Source organism: Mustelus asterias, chromosome 29 (assembly GCF_964213995.1).
Source record: "Mustelus asterias chromosome 29, sMusAst1.hap1.1, whole genome shotgun sequence".
Taxonomy (NCBI): domain Eukaryota; kingdom Metazoa; phylum Chordata; class Chondrichthyes; order Carcharhiniformes; family Triakidae; genus Mustelus; species Mustelus asterias.
The window spans coordinates 19,945,553-19,957,450 of NC_135829.1; the positions used below are offsets into that span (position 1 = coordinate 19,945,553).

The following is an 11,898-nucleotide window of genomic DNA, read 5'->3' on the forward strand; positions in this document are numbered from 1 at the left end:
CTACAGTGCAGAAGGAGGCCATCTGGCCCATCGAGCCTACCCTATCCCCGTAACCCCATGTATTTACCCTACCTAGTCCCCCTGACACTAAGGGGCAAGTTAGAATGGCCAATGTCCCTAACCAGCACACCTTTGGACTGTGGGGGGAAACCGGAGCACCCGGAGGAAACCCACGCAGACACAGGGAGAACGTGCAGACTCCGCACAGACAGAGACCCGAGGCCGGGAATCGAACCCGGGTCCCTGGGGCTGTGGCAGCAGTGCTAACCACTGTGCCACCGTGTTGCCCTGACAACGATTGATGGTGGTTTCAATTCCAGATCTGATTAACTGAATTTGAAATTGAATTAATTGAATTCCATCAGCTGCCGTGGTGGGATTCGAACCCGGGTCCCCAGAGCATTAACCTGGGCCTCTGGATACTAGTGACAATGCCACTACACCACCATCTCTTCCCTAGAGACCATTGATGGATCAGTTGGGTATTTAACCACAATCCTGTTACTCTCAGGGTGATGCTTTGCTTAAACCTCAGTGGGCATGCTGCCCTTGCACCCCTGCCTGTGGCACTAGACCGGATGCCACACCCGTACAGGAGTTACCCCCTCCCCCGTTTTGTCAGGGGCTACCTGAAACTTGCACCATCAACACTATTCACAAAGATCTTCCCCTTTGACCGCTCTGTTACGGATGGCCCTTCAGCTGAGGAGAGGCAGTGCGGCACAATTATCCCTGTCTGTATCTCGCTGACATTGACCTGTTGCTCCTCCCTCTCTCTCTCCCCCTCCCTGCCTCCTCTGTCTCTTTCTCTCTCTTTATCTGTCTCTCTCTCTCTCTCTCTGTCTTTGTCTGTCTGTCTGTCTGTCTCTCTGCCTCTCTCTCTCCCTCTCTCTCTCCCGCTCTTTCTTCCTTTCTTTCTGTGTTTCTCACTCTCTGTCTCTTTCTCTGTTTATCTGTCTGTGTGTCTCTCTCTCTCTCTCTATCTCTCTCTTTCCCTCCCCCGCCCTCCCCTCTCTCTCGTTTCAGTTTGGACCAAGATCAGAAAGACCAGCTGATTGAGGTGATTGAGAAGCTGTTAGCTGACAAAACCACGGTAAGGAGCGCGGAGAATTCTGGAACCCCGTGCCCAAAGCCCCATCAACCCGACCGTCAGTGTGGCTGGGGCTGGAGTCACATACAGGCCAGACGGTGGGGGTGGGGCTGGAGTCACATACAGGCCAGACGGTGGGGGTGGGGCTGGAGTCACATACAGGCCAGACGGTGGGGGTGGGGCTGGAGTCACATACAGGCCAGACGGTGGGGGTGGGGTACCTGCCGTCCCGCCCACGGCCCCCTCTCCCCACCACGGGCTCCCCAGTGGAGGAACATGGAGGCTCCAGCCAATGGCAGGCCACATCTGCCACCCTAAAACACACCCCAGGAATGCAGAGGGGGGGGGAGGGGGGCCGGGTTCGATTCCGGCCTCGGGTCACTGTCTGTGCGGAGTTTGCACGTTCTCCCCATGTCTGCGTGGGTTTCCTCCGGGTGCTCCGGTTTCCTCCCACAGCCCAAAGATGTGCGGGTTAGGTTGATTGGCTGTGCTAAATTGTCCCTTAGTGTCAGGGAGATTGGCAGGGTAAATACATGGGGCTACAGGAATAGGGCCTGGGTTGGGATAGTCTGTCGGAGAGTCCAGATGGACTCAATGGACTGAATGGCCTCCTTTTGCACTGTAGTATTTCTTTATGAATCTATGAAGTTTAACGACATTCGATTGATTATTTTAGCTGTGCTAAATTGCCCCTTCCTGTCCTTACTGGATGCGTAGGTTCGAGGGATTAGTGGGGTAAATGCATGGGGTTATGGGGATGGGGTCTCGGTGGGATTGTGGTCGGTGCAGACTCGATGGGCCGAATGGCCTCCTTCTGCACTGTAGGGATTCTATGACTCATTCACTCGATCCACATCTTGGGTCAATTCCCCTTGAATATTCAATGTTCCTGAAATTGGTTTTGGTCTCCTGACGTAAGGCGGGATAGACTTGCACTGGAAACAGTTCAGAGAAAGTTCACCAGGCTGGTTCCTGGAATGAGGAGGTTGTGTGATGCGGGGAGGTTGAGCAGGTTGGACCCTGACTCATCGGAGTTTAGAAGGATGAGAGGTGATCTTAGTGAAAGATATAAAATTCAGAGGTGGGGCTCGACCGGGTGGATGCGGAGAGGATGTCCCACCACCCCACCAGGGGGGGGAATCGAGAACTAGGCCCCGTTTCGGAATGCGGGGCCTCCGTTTCGGATGGAGATGAGGAGGAATTTTTGTTTTACTTCTCTGAGGCTCATTAATCTTTGGAATTCCCTCACCCCCAGAGAGCTGTGGAGATTGGGGGGGGTCATTCAACATGTTCAAGGCTGAGTTCAGGTCGGTTTTTGGTTGACGAGAGAGTTGTGGGTTACAGGGGTCAGGCAGGAGAGTGGAGTCAAGGCCACACTCAGATCATGACTCTATTGAATGGCCTAAACCTGCTCCTATTTCGTATGCTCTTAATCGACTGAGCGCTAGCATCCTATCAATATAAAGAATAGTGGTTATGTTACTGAGCCAGTAACCCAGAGAATTCCACATCAATCCTCTTCATGGCAGGAAAAGAGTTTGAATTCGGTTGTGAAACAGAATTCTGGAAATAAAAATTTGAACTCAGCAAAAAATGAAGAGACATTAGGTTTAAAAACACCTTGCGAGCCCCTAATGTCCTTTAGGAAAGGAAACTTGCCGTTCTCACACAGTCTGCCCAATGGGGTGGCACAGTGGTTAGCACTGCTGCCTCACAGCGCCAGGGATCCGGGTTCGATTCCCGGCTCGGGTCACTGTCTGTGTGGAGTCTGCACGTTCTCCCCGTGTCTGCGTGGGTTTCCTCCTCTGAAAGACATGCTAGTTAGGTGGATCGGCCGTGCTAAATTCTCCCTCAGTGTAACCCGAACAGGCGCCGGAGTGTGGCGACTAGGGGATTTTCACAGTAACTTAATTGCAGTGTTAATGTAAGCTTACTTGTGACACTGATTACTTTAAACTGTAAAAAAATATGCAACTTCAGGCCTGCATTAATGGTTGGCATGGTAACCGTCTCCGACATGACCCCAGGAAGTGAATCAATCTTTCCCAGTGCAGCTAGGAATGGGAAATAAATGCCAAGTATGCCAACGGTGCCCGCACTCATTGGCCGTGGTAAAACTGCCCCTTAGTGTCAGGGGGCGCTCATAGAATCCCTACAGTGCAGAAGGAGGCCATTCGGCCCATTGAGTGTGCATTGACTATGAGCTAGCAGGATAAATACATGAGGTTATGGGGATAGGGTCTGGGTGGGATTCTTGTCGATGAAGGCTTGATGGGCTGAATGGCCTCCTTCTGTAGGGTTTCTATGAATTAGATCAAAACTACACATACTGCTCTGTGCGAACCACTGTGCCACCGTGCTGCTGTGGTGTCCTTATCCGAGGAAGGATGTCCTTGCTATAGAGGGAGTACAGCGAAGGTTTACCAGGATGATTCCTGGGACGGCAGGTCTGTCATATGAGGAGAGACTAAGTCGGTTAGGATTATATTCACTGGAGTTTAGAAGCGGGAGAAGGGAGCTGACAGAAATGTGTTGTGTGTTTAATTGTGTCCCCTCTGTCTGTCTCACACAGCTGGTGGCAGGAAGTGTGGTGATGGCCTTCGAAGAGGTTTGCCCGGAGAGGATCGACTTGATTCACAAGAACTATCGCAAACTCTGCAACCTTCTGATTGATGTGGAGGAGTGGGGCCAGGTGGTCATCATCAACATGCTGACCCGCTACGCACGCACCCAGTTCCTCAACCCCAACCAGAACGTAAGTGCCCCGCGGACTGGGCCCCCTCCCCCAGCCCCGCGGACTGGGCCCCCTCCCCCAGCCCCGCGGACTGGGCCCCCTCCCCCAGCCCCGCGGACTGGGCCCCCTCCCCCAGCCCCGCGGACTGGGCCCCCTCCCCCAGCCCCGCAGACTGGGCCCCCTTCCCCCAGCCCCGCGGACTGGGCCCCCTTCCCCCAGCCCCGCGGACTGGGCCCCCTCCCCCAGCCCCGCGGACTGGGCCCCCTCCCCCCAGCCCCGCGGACTGGGCCCCCTCCCCCAGCCCCGCGGACTGGGCCCCCTCCCCCAGCCCCGCGGACTGGGCCCCCTCCCCCAGCCCCGCGGACTGGGCCCCCTCCCCCAGCCCCGCGGACTGGGCCCCCTCCCCCAGCCCCGCGGACTGGGCCCCCTCCCCCAGCCCCGCGGACTGGGCCCCCTCCCCCAGCCCCGCGGACTGGGCCCCCTCCCCCAGCCCCGCGGACTGGGCCCCCTCCCCCAGCCCCGCGGACTGGGCCCCCTCCCCCAGCCCCGCGGACTGGGCCCCCTCCCCCAGCCCCGCGGACTGGGCCCCCTCCCCCAGCCCCGCGGACTGGGCCCCCTCCCCCAGCCCCGCGGACTGGGCCCCCTCCCCCCAGCCCCGCGGACTGGGCCCCCTCCCCCAGCCCCGCGGACTGGGCCCCCTCCCCCAGCCCCGCGGACTGGGCCCCCTCCCCCAGCCCCGCGGACTGGGCCCCCTCCCCCAGCCCCGCGGACTGGGCCCCCTCCCCCAGCCCCGCGGACTGGGCCCCCTCCCCCAGCCCCGCGGACTGGGCCCCCTCCCCCAGCCCCGCGGACTGGGCCCCCTCCCCCAGCCCCGCGGACTGGGCCCCCCTCCCCCAGCCCCGCGGACTGGGCCCCCTCCCCCAGCCCCGCGGACTGGGCCCCCTCCCCCAGCCCCGCGGACTGGGCCCCCTCCCCCAGCCCCGCGGACTGGGCCCCCTCCCCCAGCCCCGCGGACTGGGCCCCCTCCCCCAGCCCCGCGGACTGGGCCCCCTCCCCCAGCCCCGCGGACTGGGCCCCCTCCCCCAGCCCCGCGGACTGGGCCCCCTCCCCCAGCCCCGCGGACTGGGCCCCCTCCCCCAGCCCCGCGGACTGGGCGCCCTCCCCTCCGCCAACCCATCCACCCAGACACCTGGAGGCAGGGAGGCTTCAGCGTGGTTTGGACAGGCTGTGTGTGTGTGTGTGTGGGCTTTGTGTGGCAAAGTATCGTGTGGATAAATGTCAGGTTATTATTCGGTCACAAGAACAGGAAGGCAGATTGTTATTTAAATGGGTTGAGGGGAGGTGGATACTCAGCGAGACCTTGGAGTCCTCGTGCATCAGTCGCTGAAAGTAAGCGCGCGGGTACAACAGGTAGTGAATGGTATCCTGGCCTTCATAGCGAGAGGATTTGAGTATCGGGATAGGGGATGTTTTGCTGCAACTGTATCGGGTGTTGGTGAGGCCACACCTGGGGTATTTTGTGCAGTTCTGGTCTAATTCATAGAATTCCTACAGTGTAGAAGGAGGCCATTCGGCCCATCGAGTCTGCACCGACCACAATCCCACCCAGGCTCTATCCCCGTAACCCCACGTATTTACCCTGCTAGCAGGCTCAATGGGCCGAATGGCCTTCTGCACTGTAGGGATTCTATGATTACATGAAAAGCCAGACGGACCCAGCCAGCCTGCGACATTCTCCAGGTGCCTCCTCACACTCGCACAGTTTCTATTCCATGTCGGTTTTCAGTTCCTCTGGCTCTGTGTTCTCGATGTTTCCCCGTATTTAACAGAAGGATTACCATCCCAAGCCACCTTTCAAAATATTCATTTGTAGGATGCGGGCATCGCTGGCTAGACCCGCATTTATTCCTAATTGCTCCTTGAGGAGATGGTGGTGAGCTGCCGCTTTGTGCCCATGTGCTGTTGGTACACCCACAATCTTTCCCATGGAGTTTCCCATGGCTAAGTTACTCAGAGGGTCAGTGCAGACTGGATGGGCTGAATGGCCCTCTCGGTACTGTAAGGATTCTTTGATTCTAGAACATCAACACATTACGTCAACCCTCCCAGTACACCTTCCCCCTGTTTCACAGAGGTATTAACATCACAGGCTTTTTAAAATATTCATTCATGGGACATGGGTGTCACTGACTGGGACGTGGGACATGGGTGTCGCTGGTTGGATCATGGATGTCAGGACATGGGTGTTGCTGGCTGGTACATGGGGGTCGAGACATGGGAGTCGCTGGCTGGGACATGGGCATTGGGATATGGGACATGGGCGCTGCTGGCTGGGACATGGCCGTCGCTGGGACGGGACATCATTCATTGCCCATCCCTAGTTGCCCCTGAGAAGGTGGTGGAGGCTCAGTCTCGTACTTTGCCCTGTGAAGTGTCTTGGGGCCTACCTTCAAGCCGTGTTGCTCGAGACCTCACGGGAAACTAATCTTTTATAAATCATCGTAGAATACTTTCAGTTCTTTGCCGAGCTCCCGTCAGTTTATCGCGGAGATTTCCCGATGTGGATTAATTTACCGGAACAGTGCTTTTGTTCCCCGGTCATTGTGAACAGGAGTCTTTATTGGAGGAGAATCCGGATAAGGCCTTTTACGGATCTGATGAGGAGGATTCCAAGCAGGAGGAATTGGACACAGCCGCGCTTCCGAAACGGAAACCGTACGTGATGGATCCTGACCATCGCCTGCTGCTCCGCAACACCAAGCCTCTTCTCCAGAGCAGGAACGCTGCGGTACGTTGTAATCCTCAGTGACAAGGCCCTGACTCCCAGAAGGGGCAAATGTGGCTTTAATGTGGACCGGTGCCAAGGACGCGGTGAATGTAGCAGGGGAGGGGCAGAAATACTGCCTGACATTCTCCACACTTTCCTGGGACTTTGGAGACTCACAGTCCATCCACTGTTAGCACATAGGCTGCTGCCATTGTCTCCCAAGGATGGAGAGATTCATTATCCTGTGGATCCCTCAGTGTCTGGATGAGACTGGGGAGATCCATTATCCTGTGGATCCCTCTTGGTGACTGGGTTCTGGCTGGATAAGTGTCCCATTGGGGAGCGGGGGGTCCCATCACGGACGTGGGGAGGTGAGGATGGGGTCTGCGGTTTGTCTTCAAGGGGAGGGAATGAGGATGGAAGATCGACAGAGGGTCCCGTTGGATGTAGGAAAGCATTGACTCCGAGGACAACGCAAGCACAGCCGCCAGTCGGGATAATGAATGAATATCCGTGTCAATCCGCTCCGCATCAACAGCACGTTCCACCCCTGTTCTTGTTGGCAGCTTCTCTCGCTCAGTCCTGACCTTCCCTCTTTCCTTTCCTTTCCCCTCAGGTGGTGATGGCTGTGGCCCAGCTGTATTTCCACCTGGCTCCCAAAGCGGAGGTCGGAGTCATAGCCAAGGCTCTTGTTCGTCTGCTCCGCAGCCACAGGTAACCAGCACCTCACCAGCGAGCATCACCAGTGCCAGACTCCATAGCCCTGGAATGGTCCTGTGTTCCTCTAACATTCTGGTGGGGGGAGAATGGAATTGATTTGATTTATTATTGTCACATGTACTGGGATACAGTGAAAAATATTGTTTCTTGCGTGTTACACAGACAAAGTGTACCATTCATAGAGCACATAGGGGAGAAGGAAAGGGGAGAGTGCAGAATACAGTGTTACAGTCATAGCGAGGGTGTAGAGAAAGGTCAGGGAAGTTTAAAAGAGTTAGTTAAATTTTAAGAGCGCAGATTGAGAGTGGAAGATGGGGACGGCTCGCAATAGGCCGCCTCTCTCCGGCGCCATCTTCGATCAGGATATCCTCCTTTGGCATTCCAATCATCAGAGACAACGACGGGAGCGAGACTCCCATCCCCAAATTTTCATGGATGAGCAATGGGGTGGCGGGGGTGGGGCTGTAGGAGCAAGAGGGAGGGTGGGGGGAGACGTGGGGGTGGAAAGGGTAGGAGCGAGGGTGGGGGTGGGGGTGGGGGAGGTGCAGATGCTCCTGGCGAAACCACTGCCTGTTAAAGATGGCACTGATCTCCAAGGAGTGCAGTGATCAATCAATGGCGGACACAAAGAAACGTTCTGAGACTCAAGTGCAATGTATTGCAATTCACTCACTCTCTCTCTCTCTCTGCCTCCCCCCCCCCTCTGCCTCCCACCCCCTCTGCCTCCCACCCCCTCTGCCTCCCACCCCCTCTGCCTCCCCCCACTCTGCCTCCCCCCCCTCTGCCTCCCCCCCATCTGCCTCCCACCCCCTCTGCCTCCCCCCCCTCTGCCTCCCCCCCCTCTGCCTCCCCCCCCCTCTGCCTCCCCCCCCCTCTGCCTCCCCCCCCCTCTGCCTCCCCCCCCCTCTGCCTCCCCCCCCCCCTCTGCCTCCCCCCCCCCTCTGCCTCCCCCCCCTCTGCCTCCCCCCCCCTCTGCCTCCCCCCCCCTCTGCCTCCCCCCCCTCTGCCTCCCCCCCCCTCTGCCTCCCCCCCCCTCTGCCTCCCCCCCCCTCTGCCTCCCCCCCCCTCTGCCTCCCCCCCCCTCTGCCTCCCCCCCCCCTCTGCCTCCCCCCCCCTCTGCCTCCCCCCCCCTCTGCCTCCCCCCCCCTCTGCCTCCCCCCCCCTCTGCCTCCCCCCCCCTCTGCCTCCCCCCCCCGTCTGCCTCCCCCCCCGTCTGCCTCCCCCCCCTCTGCCTCCCCCCCCCTCTGCCTCCCCCCCCTCTGCCTCCCCTCCCCTCTGCCTCCCCCCCCCCTCTGCCTCCCCCCCCCTCTGCCTCCCCCCCCCTCTGCCTCCCCCCCCCTCTGCCTCCCCCCCCCTCTGCCTCCCCCCCCCTCTGCCTCCCCCCCCCTCTGCCTCCCCCCCCCTCTGCCTCCCCCCCCCTCTGCCTCCCCCCCCTCTGCCTCCCCCCCCTCTGCCTCCCCCCCCTCTGCCTCCCCTCCCCCCCTCTGCCTCCCCCCCCCCTCTGCCTCCCCCCCCCCTCTGCCTCCCCCCCCCCTCTGCCTCCCCCCCCTCTGCCTCCCCCCCCCTCTGCCTCCCCCCCCTCTGCCTCCCCCCCCTCTGCCTCCCCCCCCTCTGCCTCCCCCCCCTCTGCCTCCCCCCCCTCTGCCTCCCCCCCCTCTGCCTCCCCCCCCGCCTCCCCCCCCCCCCCTCTGCCTCCCCCCCCTCTGCCTCCCCCCCTCTGCCTCCCCCCCTCTGCCTCCCCCCCCCTCTGCCTCCCCTCCCCCCCTCTGCCTCCCCCTCCCCCCCTCTGCCTCCCCCCCCCCTCTGCCTCCCCCCCCTCTGCCTCTCCCCCCTCTGCCTCCCCCCCCTCTGCATCCCCCCCCCTCTGCCTCCCCCCCCCTCTGCCTCCCCCCCCTCTGCCTCCCCCCCCTCTGCCTCCCCCCCCCTCTGCCTCCCCCCCCCTCTGCCTCCCCCCCCCTCTGCCTCCCCCCCCCTCTGCCTCCCCCCCCTCTGCCTCCCCCCCCTCTGCCTCCCCCCCTCTGCCTCCCCCCCCCTCTGCCTCCCCCCCTCTGCCTCCCCCCCCTCTGCCTTCCCCCCCTCTGCCTCCCCCCCCTCTGCCTCCCCCCCTCTGCCTCCCCCCCCTCTGCCTCCCCCCCCCCTGCCTCCCCCCCCGCCTCCCCCCCCCTGCCTCCCCCCCCCTGCCTCCCCCCCCCTGCCTCCCCCCCCCTGCCTCCCCCCCTCTGCCTCCCCCCCTCTGCCTCCCCCCCTCTGCCTCCCCCCCTCTGCCTCCCCCCCTCTGCCTCCCCCCCTCTGCCTCCCCCCCCCTCTGCCTCCCCCCCCTCTGCCTCCCCCGCTCTGCCTGCCTCCCCCCCTCTGCCCCCCCCCTCTGCCTCCCCCCCCCTCTGCCTCCCCCCCCCTCTGCCTCCCCCCCCCCGCCTCCCCCCCTCTCTGCCTCCCCCCCCTCTGCCTTCCCCCCCCTCTGCCTCCCCCCCCCTCTGCCTCCCCCCCCCTCTGCCTCCCCCCCCTCTGCCTCCCCCCCCCTCTGCCTCCCCCCCCCTCTGCCTCCCCCCCCTCTGCCTCCCCCCCCCCCTCTGCCTCCCCCCCCCCCTCTGCCTCCCCCCCCCCCTCTGCCTCCCCCCCCCCCCTCTGCCTCCCCCCCCTCTGCCTCCCCCCCCCCTCTGCCTCCCCCCCCCTCTGCCTCCCCCCCCCCTCTGCCTCCCCCCCCCTCTGCCTCCCCCCCCCCTCTGCCTCCCCCCCCCTCTCTCTCCACACAGTGAGGTGCAGTTTGTCGTGCTGCAGAATGTAGCCTCGATGTCAATCAAACGCAGGGTGAGTCATTGCCCCTTCCCAACCCCTGCAGTGATCTGATGCTGAGCTGTGCGAGGGCGCTGATGAAGCCCGTGTGGGTTTGATGGCTCTATCTGTCGTTCCTGATGATTAGAAGCTGGCTCGATTAGGGCCCCCTTGCTGGCTTGTCCAGCCTGACTGATAACATCAGGACGTGACCAGACTGCAGCGAGGGGGGGGGTGGCGGCTAAGGGTGAATACGGGGCTGGTTTAAACTGCTGGAGTGTGAGTCACCGTGAGAATGGAGAACTGTTAACATCGAGGCAGCAAACAGCAACAAAAAACTGAAATGAGTTGTCCCTGGCAACCAGGAGTGAGTGTGTGCTGAGGTAACCAGGAATGGAGAGACCACAGAACTTGGGACAATTCTCCTTTAGACTAAAGAGGGCCATGAAGTGATTTATTAAATATGGCGGCGCAGTTTACTCCGAGTTCAAGTTGCTGCGGCGACATTTTTAAAATTAATTCGTGGGACATGGGCGTCACTGGCTAGGCCAGCATTTATTGCCCATCCCTAGTTTCCCTTTGAGAAGGTGGTGGTGAGCTGGGCCGCACGGTAGCACAGTGGTTAGCACTGCTGCCTCACAGCGCCAGGGACCCGGGTTCAATTCCGGCCTCGGCTCACTGTCTGTGCGGAGTTTGCACATTCTCCCCGTGTCTGCGTGGGTTTCCTCCGGGTGCTCCGGTTTCCTCCCACAGTGCGGGTTAGGTGGATTGGCTGTGCTAAATTGCCCCTTAGTGTCAGGGGGACTAGCTAGGGTAAATGCATGGGGATAGGGCCTGGATGGGATTGTGGTCAGTGAAGATGGGCCGAATGGCCTCCTTCTGCACCGTAGGATACTCTGATTCTTGTCGATTGTTGTAAAAACCCATCTGGTTCACTAATGTCCTTTAGGGAAGGAAACCTGCCGTCCTTTCCTGGTCTGGCCTACCTGTGACTCCAGAGCCACAGCAATGTGGTTGACTCTCAACTGCCCTCAGGCAACTAGGGATGGGCAATAAATGCTGGCCCAGCCAGCGACACCCATGTCCCACGAACGAATAAAAATATGTGGATCGCGGAGCCAGCATGATGTGTCGAATGGCTCGTTTGCCATCTGTCTGATCTGTGAGGATCATGAGTAAGAAGTCTCACAACACCAGGTTAAAGTCCAACAGGTTTATTTGGTAGCAAATACCATAAGCTTTCGGAGCGCTGCCCCTTCATCTGACGAAGGGGCAGTGCTCCGAAAGCGTATGGTATTTGCTACCAAATAAACCTGTTGGACTTTAACCTGGTGTTGTGAGACTTCTTACTGTGCTTACCCCAGTCCAACGCCGGCATCTCCACATCATGATCATGAGTAAACAGCCGTAAGAAGCTCAAACAAAAAAATGAGAATAAAGTGAGGGATAAGTGATGGGAATGTGAGGAAAAGTGAGAATGACTGATCAATGAAGATTGGCCTCATCGTGATAAATTGTCAAATCTCTGCTCTTATTGGCTGAGTATTAATCTCTATTTGATCTTTAAGGGAATGTTCGAACCCCATCTGAAGAGTTTTTACATCAGGTCCACAGACCCCACACAGATTAAAGTGCTGAAGGTGGGTCCATCCTCGCGCTGTCTCCAGATTTTGTTGTTACGCTCCAGTAACGCACCAGAATCCTCACCTTCCTCTATCCTTCTCTCTTGCAGCTGGAAGTCCTCACCAACCTGGCCAGTGAGACGAACATTTCAATCATTCTCCGTGAGTTCCAGGTACAGAAAGAGCCAATATT

The 11,898-nt window shown here is 60.0% G+C and overlaps 1 pseudogene across 1 annotated transcript in view; it reads left to right on the forward strand.

The window, feature by feature from the left end:
• LOC144480584 (AP-3 complex subunit beta-2-like) overlaps positions 1-3,732 on the forward strand; it is a 95,322-nt pseudogene extending 91,590 nt beyond the window's left edge. Inside the window, exons 6-7 of the transcript XR_013495693.1 lie at positions 1,027-1,093; positions 3,663-3,732. The product of XR_013495693.1 is annotated as an AP-3 complex subunit beta-2-like (transcript). The remainder of the gene's footprint in view (positions 1-1,026; positions 1,094-3,662) is intronic.
• The last annotated feature ends 8,166 nt before the right edge of the window (positions 3,733-11,898 follow it).